Source organism: Pinus tabuliformis, chromosome X (genome assembly GCF_031772625.1).
Source record: "Pinus tabuliformis cultivar Carrire ecotype Pingquan chromosome X, CPIR1, whole genome shotgun sequence".
In the NCBI taxonomy this organism is placed as follows: domain Eukaryota; kingdom Viridiplantae; phylum Streptophyta; class Pinopsida; order Pinales; family Pinaceae; genus Pinus; species Pinus tabuliformis.
This window is the reverse complement of record NC_142308.1, coordinates 1,399,906,060-1,399,925,820: the sequence shown is the minus strand read 5'-3', so window position 1 is coordinate 1,399,925,820 and position 19,761 is coordinate 1,399,906,060. Positions and strand designations below refer to the sequence as shown.

The 19,761-nt window shown below is 38.8% G+C and overlaps 1 protein-coding gene across 2 annotated transcripts in view; it reads left to right on the top strand.

Annotated features, from left to right (window-relative positions):
• Window positions 1-19,761, top strand: part of LOC149145260 (adenylate kinase 5, chloroplastic-like) — a 399,806-nt gene that overhangs the window by 290,394 nt on the left and 89,651 nt on the right. The gene's annotated exons all lie outside the window — the stretch shown is intronic.

Sequence of the window (19,761 nt, the reverse complement as noted above, 5' to 3'; positions counted from 1 at the left end):
TGATCAAGTCCTTTATACTCTTATGTTTGCTTGCAATTATTCTCATATCTCTGTGTTTGCAAACGTATATCTATGTCTATGTCTATTGATGTACTGGTATGCTGAATATAGGCTTGCAAGAGTATGGTTAGCCTTCCATCAAGATACTTAATCATCACAATAATGACTAATTAGTAAATCAGGGTAGGTAATTTTTCCTAGATATAAAATTTGTAGAATTATTTGTGTTTTGAGATATGAAAAAAAGGGTTGTGTTGGATATTAGTGTTAGTTTTTGTAGCATCGGACAGGTGTTCTAGTCTTGACTTTGGTTAGAAAGACTAAGAAACACGATCTCTAAAACATAGACAAAGTTTCCGGAGAAAATACCGAGAAACAACTCAATTAAATTAATTGACCGATAATTAAAGATTGCCTAAATCTAACTTAGGGAAATCGATTAATTAAAGTGAATTAATTGAGAAAAGTGAGAACGCTCTAAAAACTCACATGGATTGAGTTTGAGATTATCATAGCCATTGATGGAGATCTAATCATGGCCATTGGTTCACCAACGAGAGATTATAAGAGTATGTCAATGGGGATGGAGATAGGCACAGTCAATGTTACTTGGGAGCGGGAGCGGAAGCGGGAGCGGGAGCGACCATTTTCAGAAGCTCCCGGTTTGGGAGCGAATCCCGGAGCGATTTTTTAAAAATATATATATATTTTTTATATTTTTTAATTTTTGATACATATATGTCAACAAAAACATGTAGAATGATGAATTAGATATAAAAAACATAAAAAAGCATAGATTGAACCATATAACAACAATCATCTAGAAGTTATAATCTTCATCAACCACGTCCGCAAGTTAGTAACATAGTAACATACAACATATTGAGTCTCATGATTCATCAATCTTAAAGTTTCAAGCTTTCAAAATTCAATATATAACATTTATCATCATTGATCACCAAAGTTGTATTTGTAAGCTAAGTGTAACCATTACAACAAATAATATCTAACATGAAATGAAATGTTATAAAATGAAATGAAATGAAACAACTTTCAACTTTCATGAAGCATCATATTCATAATTCATTACTAATGAGTTATAATTGCCAACTTCAAACTTAAATTGTCATATATTGTTTAAAAAAATATCATAATAAATATGAAAGAGTCAATAGTTATAAAAGCTACTAGAAACTAGAAAAGAGAAGTAAATCTATTATCTATTTCTTATGCTTGGGCCTCTTGCCACCACGAGAAATGTCTAATTTTTTAGTCTTGTTGCAAAATCAGGATCTTTGTCATAAATATCACCCTCCAAGCATTAATATCACCCTCTCAGCATTAACATAAGATAGAAAAAGCATAGCATGTCAAGTCAAGATTTTGTTTGAGTGATGCGTACATTTTTAGAAGGGTCATGATAGAGGAGTTCGACAACCAATGTCACTAACATCAAGGTACATAGAGGGATTGGTACTCTTGATTAAATATGAGTTCCATACCCTAATACATGACAAAATTCAATGGAAACATTGCAATCCCCCAATCCTGAAATCCTGAAAAACTGATAAGTCTGTTGGATTTTGAATGAAATCTAAAATTCTACTTTCTCCATATGAAATCCAATGAGGACGAAACCACTCTCAAACATCCTGAGTCATTTCATGGTAATGTTAAAAATTTAAGTAAAAGGATGAAAATGAAAATTAAAGAAAATGTCACTTTTACTTTAAGAATTTAACATTACCATGAATAGCATATCAATACTAGGGCCTAGACTTGATCATTAAGTTGCCCCACTCAAAAACTATTTGTTTCTTTCAAAAAAAATTGCATTTCGAACATTACTACAAAAAAAAAAATGCAAAAAAGGCAAAACGCTCCCGAAAACGCTCTCGAAAAGGCAGGGAGCGAAATTTTTTTTCGGGAGTGCGCTCCCGACCCGCTCCCGAGTCGCTCCCGCGCGGATCGGGAGCGGGAGCGGGGGGGGGGGGGGCGCTCCCCCGCAACACTGGGCACAGTAGACACATCGAGTGAGTGGGTGATTTAAGGCAGATCGAATTTCCCTGAGAGCAGAGATTCAGCCAGGAAGAGAATTCAAGCCAGAGATAAGTAGTAGAGGCAGAGGAGCAGCAACATAGATTTCAGTGGAGGTTTCCAGTGTTGGAAGAGTCAGTTGAGAGAGGTCGAGTTATTCCACAGGAGGTTGCATAGGGGCTTGTGTAGAGCCTCAAAGAGGTAGTTCGATTTTGTTGAAGAGGAGGTCGATTCAGGCGCCAGAGACCAGGATAATTTTATAGAGGGCTGGAGAATTACTTAAAGGGGAAGCAACAAGCAAGATGTCTTAATTAGAGGCAGTTCTGGGCAGTGCGAGTTACAGGATACACAGAGAAAAAGCCTATGTAGGGGTGTTCTGGGTGCTAGTTCGAGTGGCGAGATTGTTGTCGGGTTGCTTGTGGAGAACATAAAAATTCCCTCAATAATTTTGTCAGTATTTCCTCAAGAGAGGATTTCCAGTTTGGCATCTAGATTGTACTAAGAATTTTCACTATTGCATAATAATAATAATAAAATCGTCATTTTTTGCACTGGTTTTCCCACATTGGGTTTGTTGTCGCACAGATTGTTGCGACAACACTCAGACCGAGGGCTGTCACCCTGATCCCCGATCTCTCCGTTTAAGCTGTCTCCCGAGGCTAAGGGGGGTAGACCCTATGGGATGAATGAAGACCAACTGTGAACTAGTTGGGTTGGAGACACAGCAAGGCGATTTAGCACTTTGATTGATTTAGAAATTAATGGACTAGTGCCTTTTGGAGTTAATGATTGAATAATTGTTTATCAAATGCTGGAGAAATATGAACTTTGTAATTCCACCATTAACAATCATTTATCATCAAATAACCCAAGCAATGCAAGATATTCAATAAATTCACAATGCTTTAACGATGATCCAGCAATTAAACTTCAAGAAAAATTAAATGCTTTAAATGATCATAAAATTTAAATGCTGACCAGTTCACGAAAAAATTCACCACTTTTCAACAGCTAATCTTTAAATAAATGTTTAAGTGCATTTAACTATAGAGAAGTGGAACATAGATACCACAAAAAGATACCAAAATAATTTTTCAATTTTTAGCTAAGCTTTTCAAAAAAAAATTAATTTTTAAATAATTTTTGTTTATATTTTTTAATTTTTTTATGAGATATTTTTTATAATTTTTTGATTTTTTAAATTCTAAAAATAAAATAAAACTAAACCCTAAATAGATAAAATTTAAATCTAAACCATAAAACAAAATAAAAATCCTAGAGATTACTTTTTTATGTTTTTGGGCTTTTTTTTTTTATATATTTATCAAAATTTAAACAAAATTAAACTAAACTTTAAATAAATCTAAAAAATAAAAAATGAAACTAAAAAAATTAAAGGCTAAAACTTAAACCTTTTATGATACTCTAAACTAAATGAAACTTAAAATAAAAAATAAATATATACAATAATGAAATTTAAAATTTAATTCTAAAAAAACTAAACTAACAAAATGCATATATCACAATGGTTTTAAGTCAAAACTAAAATCTAATTTAACTAAAAATCAAAATCTAATCTAAATACACGAACATAACATATTTATTTTTTTGTGATTTTTGATTTATTAAAAAATGAAACAAAACTAAAACTAAACGGATCTTTAACAAAATTTTCTAAAGTTAAAAACTTAATTATAAAAAAAAATCGAAATTTTTTTACGTTTTTTATTTTATAGATATTAAAACATACTTCATATAAAAAACAAAAAAAAAATAAACATATGCTGAAAAAAAAATCTAACTCTAATCTCTATCTCTACGCATATACATATGAAACCAAACTAACGCATATTATAGCATATAAAAAAATTTGAAATCGAAATTTGTTGAGTGTTTGTTATGTGCAGGCTTGGAGAGTTCTTGATGGCACCAACGTGGAGAATTTGTTTTTGCAGGTTGAAGGTTGCAGAAGATGCGTGGAACATGGAGGGGATCAAGCTCAGGCAACACAATGAGGGAGTATGGCTGCGTGGGAGCTGGCAAGGCAGCGTGGAGCTTGGAGCTGGAGATTGCAGACAGCCAAGGGGAAATACGTGGGCAGTAGCGGTGAACTCGTTCTCTTTTTCTTGCAGGTAGAATATAGTTTGGATATGTGGTGAGGGGGTGATGGCCTAGGAAAACGATGGGTTTGGTGAAGATGCAGAGGGATTGAGAAATGTGAGATGGATCAATGTGATGGGTGAGGGAGCAATAGGAATGAAGGAGTAGCAAGCAGGAGGATGGCAGACTGCGTGAATGGAAAAAATGCATGAAGGAAGAGGTGCGGGAGATTTTTTTTGGACAAAAAAAGAGGCAGCGTGAAGTTATTGTGGAGATGGTTGAGGGATAGACGCAGAAGCTTGAACGCTGCAGCATAAGGATGGCAGCTGCGTGAGAGGCAAGGTTTCAATGGCGGAGAGTGGGGGCTGAGCCACATGCAGGCAGAAACCATGATGAAAAGGGAAACAGCGTAAATCTGGAGAAGTGCAAGTCCGAGGGCGCAGCCTCCCTAAAAAATTTCAAAAAATTTTCTTTGGAAATAAAACCCCAGCAAGCAAATCGCTGACCTTCTTCAGAAAATTTGAAAACCTATTGAAGATTATCCCTGCACAATTTTCAAAAACCTGTACTTGCAACCTGAAAACAATGAAAACAAACAGCCAGAACCTGAAAATGAAAAAAATAAATGAAACCCTAAAACCCCTAAGAATCAGCTAAATAATTACAGTATTCACAAACTGAAGGCTCTAAATAGCCAGATTTGTCAATATGCCACAGAAATATTTTCAGAATTTTAAACTTAATGTGAGATACTTTAGAAATCCCTTCACTCATTCATAAAAAAATTTCAAATGATAAGCCTGGAATCAAAATTGGCTGGGCTCTTTCAAAAAACACAATCGCGAGTTGGCTGGTTCAGCCGAGAACTTCCCCAAACGCCCGGTAATCTAAAAAAAGGGATTTCCTGTACAGCTTAAAATCAACCATTAACATAGAGGGAGAAAACAATAGTGAAATCCAGATCAATTGGAGATACTTGCCATTATATTTCAGAATCTAAACTATCATTCAAACCCCAGAGATCAGACAAGATACTTGTGCTTGAATCAATCATCATCAAGCTATTATCAATGACTGAAAATAAAATTATGCAAAAAAATAAAACATATTACATCGTTTTCAAAAGAGTAACACTAGCAAGATTTTCAACCCCAAAGTCTTTCTTTATTGCACAAAAAATGACTACACGAGACCTTTCTTTAGCACCAGACTCTAAGATCAAAGCCGATCTCAAATGACCCCTAACACCCTATTTAAAGGGAAAATTCCCAACGGCTAGTTCGAGTGATCTATGTCAAACTAATCTCGACCATCGATGAGGATCAAAATCCATTTCAATCTCATCCGTCGAAATTTTAAATGCATTTTAATATATTAAAAAATTAAAACTTTGCATTTATTTTCTCAAAACTTTTACTTATTATTATTTTATTTTAGCTAAAGACTCTAAGATCAAAGCCGATCTCAAATGACCCCTAACACCCTATTTAAAGGGAAAATTCCCAACGGCTAGTTCGAGTGATCTATGTCAAACTAATCTCGACCATCGATGAGGATCAAAATCCATTTCAATCTCATTCGTCGAAATTTTAAATGCATTTTAATATATTAAAAAATTAAAACTTTGCATTTATTTTCTCAAAACTTTTACTTATTATTATTTTATTTTATTTTTTAAAATTTTTTATTTTTTAATTATTTTTTAATATTTATATCTTTTTTTTTTTTTTTTGGATCCTTGAACTTAGCCCTTTGGAAAAATCTCCTAGGACCTAGGACTTAGGACTTATGAGGGGATTAAAACATTTTTTAACCCTCAAGACACTTTACATCATGTCTTTTACAATTTTACATCTCAAGGGGGAAAACCCATTTGACATAGACCCTCGTATACCACCCAGTTCTGCGACATAACTATAATCTTGCAGATCAAGCAATTTGTAGTAACCTAACCAAATAGTTAGAGTTATTTCCAAATTACTTTTACATAGACTCTAAGCACACTAGAATTCCCCTAAGATTCTAATGACAAAATTCATTCCAGCTTTGGGGTTAGGCTGAAGGAAAACTTTGCCGATCATGGATCGGTGAGACAAAAAACCTTCCGGAATGTAGATTATCACTAGAAAATTAGGTTTGCCTAGACAATTTACATACATGACTCAGATTTTTAAATATTATTTACAAGTTAATCATGCAGACTGGGTTTACAACATAACATGATCAGGCTGATGATGACAGTCGAATGGCACGGACACGTCGATCTAGCGTTGTCCCTTTTTGCGAAAAAGGGGGTGTACTGCTATGGGTAGTTGACACGTAGTGGTCAACAGGGTTTTTTCGGAGACATTTGTCCAAAGCTAACAATGTCATTTTTATTATGTGTGCACTCTATTTTTTCTCAGTTCTAGTTTACTTTTCTGCAACATTTTTTTGTGAAGAAATTGCAGTGTGATTAATTCGTTATTTTTCCATAGCAAAATAAATTGTATAATTAATCAATTAGAGAATAAATTCCAGTTGCTGCATTTCAAGGAATTTTCACATGGTATCAAAGCCAAGTTGAAGACAGATCAGGAGCTCAATAGCAAAGCAAAAATTTTGCAGCATTAGAGGGAGTCTCTAGGCAAAACTTCCAGATCTGCACAGAGACCAGCCAAGCAGTTCGAATTGTTGGGCAGGAAATTTGATTTCTAGATCCAGATAGGAGGAAAAGTTTGAATAGCTCAATAGTACTTCTAGCAGGCAGTGGTATTGCTGGGAAGTAGTTTTGGTGAGAAGATTAGAGATTTGTTGAGAAGGTTTGGGCGTAGTGGTTTTGAAGCAGGTTTTGCAGTAGCAGATCAGCGCTGGGTGGAAGAGTAAAAGAACACAAAATTATACTCAGGATATCTTCAGTAAATTTTTCATAATTCTTTAGTATGACCATAGACAGATTTGATATTCAAGAGGCTACAAATTTGTCTTCCAGACTGGAGTACAAGTTTGCTCAGATAACTTGCCTAGCTAGCTCAGCTTCACGGGGAGTCTAGTATATAAACAGTGGAGCGTCAGCTCACATGATAGAAGTTAGAGAGTACTTCACCAACTATAATGAGGATAAGATGGACTTCCAGATAATAATGGGAAACATGACTAAATGTACTCCAGTTGGGAGAGGTACCATTGACATTCAGAGGGAGTCATGAACAAGCACCAGTGTTACTGATGTATTGCATGTGTCGTGACTAGGTATGAACCTAATTTGAGTTCCCTAGCTATAGGAAAAGGTATATGATGTCCACTTTGTGGGGAAGAAGGTGTTCATCAAACACCAAAACTGGAAGAAGGTGAAATAGATTGGGGTATGAAGCAACAAATTGTATAGGTTGCAGTTCGACTCTCCAATGGAACTAGTTAGCAATGGCAGTAACAGTGGGAGATACCTGAATGAGTTATGGCATAGGAGGATGGGACATTTACATCATGGAGCACTTAGAATGCTCAGGGAGATAGTAACAGGTGTTCCAGAATTAGGCACGGAACATGATGATGTATGCAAAGGGTGTGTACTTGGGAAATATGCTAAGGCGGTGTTCCCAAGAGGTAACAACAAATCAAATGGTGTGTTACAGCTTATACATTTAGATATTTGTGGTCCTATGTCCACTAGATCTCTCAGAGCGTACAAGTACTTTGTCACTTTTATTGATAACTATTCTAGGAAAAACTGGATCTACTTCTTGAAGGCCAAGGGTGAGGTCTTCAATCATTTCAAGGAGTTTAAGACGCTAGTAGAGAATGTAATAGGGAAGAAGATTAAGATGCTTCACTTAGATAACAAAGGTGAGTACGCACATAGTGACTTCATGGGTTTCTGTTCGAAGGAAGGCATTAGGAGGGAGTAGACAACTCCATACAATCCACAACAGAATGGGGTAGTGGAGCGAAAGAACAAGTCCATAGTTGGGGCTGCAAATGTGAGGTTATATGACCAGGCCTTGCCAAAATTTCTCTGGGAAGAGGCATGTAACACAACTGTGTATATACAGAACAGTGTTCCTCATAGGGCATTGGGGAAGACAATACCAGAAGAAGTCTTCTAAGGGAAGAATCCTAGAGGCATTCAGTTTAGGATATTTGGTAGCATAGCCTATTGCCATGTACGAGATAAGAAGCACACCAAGTTGGATCAGAGTGCAAAAAAGGGGTACTTTGTTGGGTGTAGTGAAGCCTCTAAGGCATACATCATCTACGTTACTAGCAGTAGGAAGATTATCGTGAGACAGGACGTAAAGTTTATGGAGGATAGAGCCTTCAAGAAATCTCGCTAGATGCCAGCAGGTGATAAGAGTGAGCCAACAAGAGCTCCATTAGTCTAATTGTAGGGGCACGAGGAAAATCACATGGATCTAGTATTGTTACCAGTACTAGCACATCCTCCGGTGCAGGGGATCTAGTAAGACCATTGTAGACAAAGCAGTGGAGGTAGGATGAGGAGTTGGTTCATCCTCCCACCACTAGTGGTCGAGCCAACTGGGAAGTTCGTTAGACATTGAGGGATGCATAGGAGTTCATAGGAGCTCCAAAGATGAACACAAAGAACACAAACAACCAGACAGGTACCAAGCATTGGTGGCATAGGTTGTTGAACCTTCCAGCTATCAAGAGGCTGCATAACATCAGGTGTGGGTAGATGCCATGGTAGAAGAGTATAGTTCTATCATGACGAATGATGTTTGGGAGGTAGTGCCGAGGCCTGAGGGCAAGTCAATTGTGGGCTCTTGATGGATTTATAAAATTAAGTACACTGAAGACAACAGCGTGGAGAAGTACAGGGCGAGGTTCGTCGTAAAGGGGTATGCGTAAAAGGAAGGGATAGACTATGAAGAGACCTTCACCCCAGTTGCCAGATGTAATTCCATCCAATTGGTCATATCTCTAGCAACGTGGATGGGATGGCAGATTCACTAGATGGACGTCAAGACAACCTTCTTGAAGGGGGATTCTGACTTAATTATCATGCAGCTTAAAAATAAATTTACATGTAAAAATCAAAGGTTAAGGAATTATCGAAATGCTGTATGGGATACTATGGAATACTTTGATGCCTTCAACTTGGAGGCTAATCCCAAGGGAGCAGAATAATTCAGCAAATGAGATTGTTGTAGCTGCTTCTACTTTGCAGTTATCTGAAGGGCTGATTAAGGATAAGATAAAAATGGAAGTTATATTTAGGCCTTCTGTTCCAGATAACTCAGAGCATTGGCGAGTTTTTGATGACGAGAAACAAGTGATTCGCTTTCTTGATAATTTGGATGAGTTTGAAAATTTTCGGATAGATTCTAAGGAGGAGGGATCTGATGATCATGAAGATATCATAAGTCCTACTCCTAGGAATGTGATTTCTTTAGAGCAGCACTTTGATCGGCATGATGCCACAAATTTGAGAGAGGAAAATAAAATGGATCTAAACGAATACATCGAGGTAAACATTGGTACTTCTAGGGATACAAAGATTGTTAAAATTGGTAAGGGTACTAATGTTGAAGAAATAAAAAGGTTAACCAATTTACTTCGTGAATATTAGGGTGTTTTAGCATTTTCTTATGATGAATTAAAAGGTCATAGGGAAGATATCATGGAGCACACTATCCCCTTGAAAGATGAAAATGCTAAACCTTTTCATCAAAAGCTTAGGCAGATAAATCCTAAGTTAGCCCCTCTAGTTCAAAAGGAGCTTTCAAAGATGCTTGCAGCAGGAATTATTGCTCAAATGAGGCATTCAACATGGTGTTCCAACCTGGTGATTGTTAGGAAAAAGAATGGTACAATAAGACTTTGTGTCAATTTTCGAAACCTTAATCTAGCATGTAAGAAAGATAATTACCCTTTGCCAAACATGGAGACTATGTTGCAAAGAGTAACTGGTTCTGGAATGATGTCATTGCTAGATGGTTTTTCTGGATATAATCAGGTATGGGTTAAGAAAGAGGATCGTCACAAAACTACATTCACCACACCATGGGGTACTTTCGAATATATTAGAATGCCGTTTGGATTAACCAATGCTAGGGCTATGTTTCAAAGGGCTATGGATTATGCCTTCAAAGGTTTAATTGGGAAATTTATCGAAATTTATCAGGATGATCTTACTGTTTTTTCTAAGGATGGTATTAGTCACATAAGTCATCTTAGGCAAGTTTTTGATAGATGTAGAGAGTACGAGATTTCTTTAAACCCGGCTAAGTCTGTTTTTGGAGTAACTAAAGGGAAATTACTTAGTCACATCATTTCTAAAGATGCAATCAAGATTGATCCTGAAAGAGTTGAGTCAATCCAAAAGATTCCCCTTCCCCATAATCTTAAGTCCCTTCAGTCTTTTCTTGGAAAAACAAATTTTCTTAGAAGATTTATTCCAAATTACGCAGAAGTAGCTAAGCCTATTCAGAGTCTTCTGAAGAAAGATGTAAAATTTGTTTGGAAAGAAGATGACAAAAAAGATTTTCAGGAAATCAAAGGAGCTATTGCAAGAGCCCCTGTTTTAGTTAGCCCCGATTACTCTAAGGATTTCATGGTTTTCTCTTTAGCTTCTGAAGATGCCATTACTGGTATATTGTTACAGAAAAACAACGATGGTCACGAGTAGCCTATTGCCTTCATGAGTAGAGTGCTTCAAAACTTTGAATTAAAGTACAATACCATGGAAAAGCAAGCCTATGTTGTAGTCAAGTCTCTTAAGCATTTCAAGACTTATGTGGGTTATTCCAAAGTCATTGCTTTTGTCCCACATTCTGTTGTTAAGGGTATACTAACTCAAACTGATTACTTAGGGACTCATGCTAGGTGGGTTACTAAAATACAGGAATATGATTTAGAGATTAGACCCACCAAGTTAGTCAAAGGCCAAGGCTTGGCTCAAATGATCACTGAAGGTAATGAAAAAGCTCTTGGTTTGTTTTGTCTTAATGATTCATCTTCGCTTGAGTTGCAAAGATTAGGAGAGCATGAGTGGTACAAGGACATTGTCTATTACTTGATAAATCTTACATGTCCTAACCATTTAGTTGCTCATAAGAGAGGGGCTCTTAGATTTAAAGCCACTAAATATTGCCTCATGAAGGATGGTCTTGGATGGAGAAATCCTGAGGGCATAGTACTTAGAGGTGTTGATAAAATTGAGTCCAAGAAGTTAGTTTCTGAGTTTCATTCAGGATTTTGTGGTGGTCATTATGCTGCTAGAACTACTGCCCACAAAACTCTGAGTGCTGGTTATTAATGGCCTTCAATTTTTTATGATGTACATAGGTTTGTTAAAGGTTGTCAAGCCTGCCAACTGTTCACTCGGAAATAGAAGCTTGCTGCCCTGCCCTTACAACATGTCATTGTGGAGGCACCTTTTCAGCATTGGGGTCTGGACTTCATTGGGAAGTTTCATGAAAATTTTAGCAGTGGCTACTCATGTATTTTGACTGCTACCGATTATTTCACTAAATGGGTTGAAGCCATCCTTGCTAAGAATGCCACTGAAAAGGTCATTATGGATTTCATTGAAAATAATATCATTACTAGATTTGGTGTCCCTGCTAAGATCACTACTGATAATGCCAAGACCTTTAGTTCTTCAGAATTTTCATCTTTTTGTTTTAAGTATGGCATTGTCTTATCTCATTCATCAAATTACTGTCCTCAGGGTAATGGTCTTGCTGAATCAAGTAATAAAAATCTCATAACCATTATCAAAAAGATAGTAGGAGATAATAAGCGGGCTTAGGATAGCAAAATCAAGTATGCTTTATGGGCAGATGGGATCACTAAAAAGAAAGCTACTGGTAAAAGTCCCTTTGAATTGGTTTATGGCTTGGATGTAACCTTACCTGTGCATCTGAAATTGCCAGTTTATCAGCTCCTTCAACATTTTTCCACTAATAAAGATGTTGTTCAAAATAGAATTGATCAAATTGTGGAGTTGGATGAAACTTGTAGGGTAGCTTTTGATAATATATGTAAAAGTCAATCTAACATTAAGGAAAGCTTTGATAAATCATCTCGATCTAGATCTTTGTAGGTTGGAGATATGGTGCCCCTTTTGGATCTCAAAAATGAAAAACCAGGAAAACACAAGAAATTTGACAGTTTGTGGCTAGGACCATACATTATTCGAGACATTGCTAGACCAAACTCATTCCACTTGAGCAGATTGGATGGCGAACCACTTGACTTACCTGCAAATGGCCAAATGCTCAAGCTATTCTTCAAAGATAACATCTGATGCCATGGGGCATCCTCTGTATTGTATTTCTAACCCTACTCCTTATCTTTTCAGCATTTCATTTCTGTTTTAGGATTAGATTTACTTTTCATGTTACTAGATAGTTAATAAATGAAGAGCTTATATCTTTCTTGTGCTTAATGTTATATGATGATTTTTAGATGGACGTTACTAATGTTTTGTCGTGTGTTGCGTGGATGTAGATTTTGGATTCTCACATTCCTACAGTGCAGCAACGTGTCCCCAAGTAGAGCCAGATGTTGACCACTACATGTCAATGACCCATAGCAGTACACTCGCTTTTTTTCGCAAAAGGGATAGCGCTTGATCAATGTGTCTGTGCCGTTCGACTATCATCATCAGCGTGATCATGTTATATTGTAAACCCAGTTTGCATGTGTAAATTGTAAATAATCTCAGCAGATCTGTGTCATGTATGTAATTGTCTAAATAAACCTAATTTTTTGGTGATGATCTACATTCCAGAAGGTTTTTTGTCTCATCGATCCATGATTAGCAGAGTTTTCCTTCAGCCTTACCCCAAAGTCGGAATGGATTTTGTCATTAGAATCTTAAGGGAGTCCTAGTGTGTTAGATCGAGTTTATGTAAAAGTGACTTGGGAATAATCCTAACTATTTGATTAGGTTATTTTATTACAAATTGCTTGATCTGCTAGATTATGTTTGTGTCGCAGAACTGGGTAGTCTATGAGGGTCTATATCAAATGGGCTTTCCCCCTTGAGATGTAAAAATGTAAAAAAAAATCATGATATAAAATGTCTTGAGGGTTAAAAAAGTAATTTATCCCCTCATAAGTCCTAGTTCCTAGGTAATTTTAAATTTTCCAAAGGCTAAATTCGAGGTTCCTTTAAAAAATTAAATATTATAAGGTCCAGGGACTAACGTTAATTGATTATTTTGCTAAAATTTTATGCCCTTGGTCCCTAGGGTTAAGTAAAAGTCAAAATTTTGAGGAAATTAATTCAAAAATTTAATTTTGAATTAATTAAAATGCATTTAATTGATAATTTCGAATTTCCTCAATAATTTAAAATTTCAATGGATGAGATTAAAAGAAATTTTGATCCTCATCAACCGTCGAGATTACTTTGACAAGGATCACTCGAACTAGCCGTTGGAAGATTTGTCTTTAAATAGGAGGTCAGTTTTCAATTGAGATAATTCGATCTTTGAGTTGTGTGCTAAGTGAAAGCTCTCTTGTAATCTTTTTTCATGAGCAATAAAGAAAGACTTTGGGGTTAATCTCTGCTAGTGTTACTCTTCGTGGGAATGTTGTAAGATGTTTTATTTTCATGCATAGATTTCTTTTAGCCATTGATGATAGCTTTAAAAAGAGTGATTTAAGCACAGGTATCTTGCTTGATCACTAGGGTTTGAATGGTAGTTTAAATTCTGAATATAATGGCAGGTATCTACATTAAATATGAATTTTATTGTCATTTTCTCTCTCTACGTTGATGGTTGAATTGAACTGTGTAGGGAATCCTTGATTTTGAGATCATCGGGTGTTCAGGGTAAGTTTTCAGTTGGACCAGCCAACTCCCGATTAGCATTTTCTGAAGAGCCTAGCTTGATTGAATCCCAGGCTTATCATTAGAAATTCCATTATTGATACATTAAGGGTTTTTTTTGAAGCACCTCACTTTAAATTTAAAATTTTAAAAAATATGTGTGGCACAAAGATAGATCTGGCTACTTAGAGCCTTTAGCTTGTAATTACTGTAATTATTTAGTTGGTTTTGAGGGTTTTTAATTTCCCCATTTTATATTTTCTTTCTGGGTGTTTTGTTTTGTCATCGCAGGTTGCAGATCTGAAGGTGAAATCTTATTTTAAAGCCATATCTAGGCCCTGGAGGGTAAGGTCTGGCCTCAACACCATTTTTGCAAGGATATTCTTCAAAGGATTTTTTAGTCTGAAGGGTTTCAAATTTTCTGAAGGATTCATAAGTTTTGGAAGTGAAATTTTAAGCAGAAGAATCCATCAATTAAAGTAAAAATTTGTGGGAATTTTTTTTTTTAAGGCTTATTGGGTTACCATATTCTTTTCTTTTTCCTGCATTTTTCCCTCTGGAAAAATTCGAAATCGTCCTCACTTCCACGCATTGCTATTGCTGCGTGTGACTTCACTGCTAGCCTCTCTCAAGAACTGCTCTTCCAACCTGCATGCTATCTCCTCATCGTTTATATTCTTTCTCTGCCCTTCCCTTCTGCGCATTTTCTGCCTATCATTTTTCCCTAACCCTCAGTCTAGCTCCATGCTGCATCACATCGCTCCATCCTTCCCCTGCCATTGCCTATCCAAAACCGCACTTCGCCGCCCTTCTGCGTTCTGCCTATTTGCTCACCCCGCCCCTCCTCATTCCCTGCACATTTCCTCAGCCTCAGCTATCCATTCACGCAAACCTACAAAAGAGGCCAGCTACCTTCCCTTTTCTCCCACATTGCCCTAAACTCCTCACGCAGTTGCACGCAGTATTCATCACATTCATCCACTCTTCCCTGCCTTTTCCTCTCGTAGCTGCCTATTTTTCCCTGCGTTTTCCTCACGTAGCTGCCTATTATCATCCTAGCCCTTACAGATGGTCTACATGCATTTTGAATCCACTCGGAGAACCATGAGGATGTCCTTGTGCCCCCACACCCATTTGGGAGCACCACGGGTTCTTGCTTGGAAAACAAGGGGCCAACCCTTTGTCCACTATATTTGGAGTCCATTTCTTCATCCCTTGGACTTCATTAGGCCTCCTCAAAGGCCAAATGACTCACTATATTGATCATTCTTCCCTCTTGAGAGGCTTATTCTTATGTTATTGAGCTATTTTGGTGGGCTTGCCACCAAAAGTATTGTTATTATGCACATTATTTTAATTTAAAGACATTATTAGTGTTGATTTGAGGTAGCATCGCATGTGCTCTAGGCCTCAAATTTTGCAGGGAGGCTTGGGAACATGTATTCCAAAGAACCCAGAAAGCGTTTTGGGAAATTCCACCCAGAGACAATTTTATTAAAATAATTAATATTTTTTAATGGGACCCTAAGTCTAAACTTAGGAAATTAAAAATATTAATGGGTATTAATCTAATTGTGGGTGTAACTTCTAGAAGAAGACGACTATAAGGCTAAAATGATCTTAGACATTGATTAGCTTTTAATCTGGGGCACTGAATGTTAATGAGTAGATTATTTAAGGGAGCTTGAGGGTCATTTGGAAAACACACCGAGAGCGATCAAGAGATCAAATTTCTGAAGTGAAAAGTTCTTAGGAGGGAATTCGATTGAGGAGATTTCTTGCAATTGAGGGGTAGGGATAGTTGGGTTGGAGGATCTTCTCTAGAGCCCCAAATACTCAGCAGAGAGGCAGAGAAGCACCAGTGGAGGCAATGCAGACCCAGAAAGGACTGATGTTTTGCCAGGAGTGCCCACAGGGTGCTTGACACAGAGGCAGAAGGGCCAGCGCAGAGGCAGAGCTGTCTTCAAATAGAAGTTCAAAATTTCTAGGGAGGTTCCAGATCAGTCGAGAAGGGTTGACTTCAAAGCTCTAGGAGGCAAGGGGACCCAACGCAGAGCTGACGCAGAGCCTCAGAAAGCTTCATGTAGGCCCACACAGTTACTGTGAAGGGGCAGGGCAGTTGTAGCTGGGGATAGTCAGTTCAGTTGTCAGATCAACCGGATTTGTCGGGTCAAGTGACGTATTCCCACTAAGTTTTCTGTTAGTGTCTTTTTCTCTATAGCTGGATTGCCGGAAGGGCATCCAGAGTTGTATTCAGAACTATTGCTTAATAATAATAAACCCTTAGAGCTGCTGCATCGATTTTCCCGTATTGGGTTTTTCTGGGGACTTTTGTCCAAAAATAACGGTGTCTATTGTATTGTATTTTCTTTCTTTCTCAATATCTTGTTTCCGCTTATAATTTAATTAAGTGAAGGTTGCAGTAGTATTTACTTCGATATTTACTATAGAACAGAGTAAATAACTTGTATGGATTAACAAGTAGGAGAAATAACATCAGTTTGCTGCAGTAGGGGTTCCTCTTGTGGAATTTTCACATGGTATCGGAGCTGCGGGTGAAGCAAGAAGGGCAGAGTTGGTAGATCCAACGTTGAGCAGAAGAAGGGAGTTTGAAAAAGTTGCAGCAGGCAACAGTTTGAAACCCCTAGAGGGTTGACGCAGTTCCAAGTCGGAACTGCAGATTTTCGAGGCAGTCTCTCTGATGCAGGAAAAACTGTGTAAAGGCAATTTCCCTGACTTTCATAATAACCTTACGTGAACCTATGGGTTATGGCCCACCTATACAAATGGGAAGCGTTTACATTGGTGGTTTTAACAAAAACCCAACCAATCACCAATCAGCGCTTTAACACATAATCCGCCAACAAACGCCGGTCCCACTCCAAACACAATACCAAATCTCAAATAAAATAAACCCGTGTCCATAAATTTCTCGGGTCTGCTCAGGCCCAAACTTTATCGGCTTCAATCTCCACCGTTGATCAAGACACACTTGATCCAACGATCAGTAGCGATATCACACGGGTTACCTGTGCAATGTTTACGCGGCCTTACGGAGCCGATAAAGATTATATATCCTTAATCTATAAATGTTCGGGTCTGTTCTAAGATTAACGTCTGATCACTTTATGACCTGATATCCGTTGGATATATGTAATATTCCTAATTAGCCATGGCTAATTGGAATATTCGATTTTTCTCAATTTTGCCTTATATAGTTAGTTATAAATAAATAAAAAAAGTGAAGAAGGGGGACATAACTCACTTTATGAATAAAGTCACTCTCTAGTAGCACAGCGTTGTAACTTAAAAGGGGAGCCAAGGGGGCCCAAGGACCACATAGAGAAGGGGCCCACGCAGACACTTGGAGGGACTGCACAAATGGAGAAGGAACACGTGGCAAGAGAGAGGCTATGTTGGAGGAGGTGGGCCTTAGGGTTTTGAGAGAGGCCAATGCTATAAAGGAGAGAGGAGTCTTCTCATTTTGATCATTCGATTATGTTGCATTTGAGTTAGTCACTTCGACTTAGAGCACGCTGGCTGTTTAACCTGTCTGCAGCACTGTTTAGTGCATCGAGTGTCTCCGTTCGGAGATTTCACCCTTAGCCCCGGGGGACTTTGAGTGCCTGCTTGGGCAAGGTAGTTCCATCAGTATTTTGCAGGAGGAGCGATTTCTGGAGTTGAGGAGGAGCTGAGTATTTTGATGACTGCGCAGTCTTGAGAGGGGAGGACACAGTTCTTTTGGGTAGGAGCTCCGGATTGGGTTTTTGTGGAGGATTTGAGCTGGGAGATTGAGCAAGGGATCAACCCTTTCATATTAGAGGATCTTGGTAGAGTTTCGAGCAAAGTTTTGGAGGTTTCTCTTCAGGAGAAGCGCAGAGCCTTGAGGGATTGCATAGATCCCCAAGAGGGTGATTTTCGGGGGTCAGCGATTTTAGAAAAGCTTTCTGGGCTTTTCTGGGTTTATTGAGCAGAGGCTGATTCCAGAGTTTCAGCATTTTCTGAGGAGGTGAACAGCCCCAAATCCTCATTTGATTGCAGCAGTAACAGCAGCACAACAGTTCTTCGATAGTTTGGACGCAGTTCCAAGAGAGGCCATTTCCTTACCATTCTGAGTGTATTTCTTCACTTGCTTTGTGCAAGTCGAGGTGCTATCCGTTTGATCACTTCTTGTACTCTTTCCATTACTCAGTATAATAAAATGGCTTAGCATTTCTCTCTGCATTTCTCGAGTATTTGCTTATTTTCTATATATACATTATTGTATGTTGCACTACTGTTATTTCTTTGGTTGGAGTTTTCTTGTATTTGAGGGATATCTCTGGTAAGGGATATTACAATGGTATCGGAGCATAGATCTAGCTTAGCATGTGGAGCTAGCAGTCTATGACACCGAGGGAGAAGCCCTACATCTGTTACAGAGGTAGGAAATACAGAGATATTGAGCGTAGGTTGGAGAACACCTACGGAGAGGGAGTCTGTGTTCGGGTGGTGGACACAGAACAGGAGAAGCATGTGGTGAACACAGAACAGGAGGAGCCTGTGGTGGACGCAAAGTAGGAGGATCCGATGGCAGATGATGACGGGAAGAAATTTGCGGACATGCTCCTCAAATCAATGCAGGATCTGTCGAGGTAGATCGAGGTGATGGGGCATAGATTCACGGCGGTGGAGGCTGGATAGCGTGAGAGCCCATGGGTTTTCCAGGTTGGAGAGGGATCAAGTGCATCTCACCATTTGCCAGAGCAGGGTGCCACTCAGCGTGATACTACTTAGCAGGTGGCCTCACATGACCTTATACGCTCTACCATGCCCACTTTCCTAGGAGCAGACATGGGGGCCAGAGCACAACAGGAGGCAGAGCCCGGTCATATGGGCGATTATTTTGTGGAGTACCAGGCCTATGGGCAGGAGTTCAGGGATTCTCTCTCATTCAGAGACTTTGTTCAGCTCCAACAGGATAGTAGACCCCGCGACCATCACAGAGGATACCGGCATTATCATGATGGAGACACCCACCGCACAGCTAGTAGATTTCACTTGCCTACGTTTGATGGCTCATCAAACAGTTCGGCAAAGTCTTGGGTGGAGAAGCTGGACATCTATTTCCAGCTTAACCAGATGTCGGAGACAGAGGCCATCAAGGTGGCGACATTACATTTGGATGGTGAGGCCCAGGACTGGTGGTTCCATGAGTTGGTTACACTCAGACACTCCACAGTGACAACATATGCCGAGTTCACTAGGAGACTGATGGAGAGGTTTGACCGGAGGGACTGGAACAGCACTTTGTTGAGCTGACGAGGCTCAAACAGACGGGAACCCAGAGACTTACATTGCAGACTTCTTGAGGATTTCAGTGATGGTGCCAGATCTACCTGCGGCATGGAGGATCTACATGTTTGTTGAGGGGTTAGCAGAGCCACTTCGGGGTCTAGTCAGATCCACTAGACCAGCCACACTCTAGGATGCTATTAGCAAGACCCGGGACTTACAAGATGCCTTACCCAAGACCCGGACACCTTACCCCTAAAGACAGGCTTTCCAGCCAAAGGGGAAGGATTTGAGGATTCCGCCTCCAAAGGGGAATCCAGGACGAGCATAGATTGATGATGATGCCAGGAGGGAGTTGAAGAAGAAGCGGTTGTGCTTTACCTGTCAGGAGCCGTGGGCACCGGGACATAGATGTGCTGCTGGCAAAGCACATTTTATTGAGGTCTTCTCTGAGAGCAGCAGGGAAGAGGATGAGGAGGATGGTGTGGAGGTAGGAGATAGTCATGCCGCGTAGGATCCTTTGCCACCTCCACCAGCACCAGCAGGTGGTGCAGCCTTTGCACCTA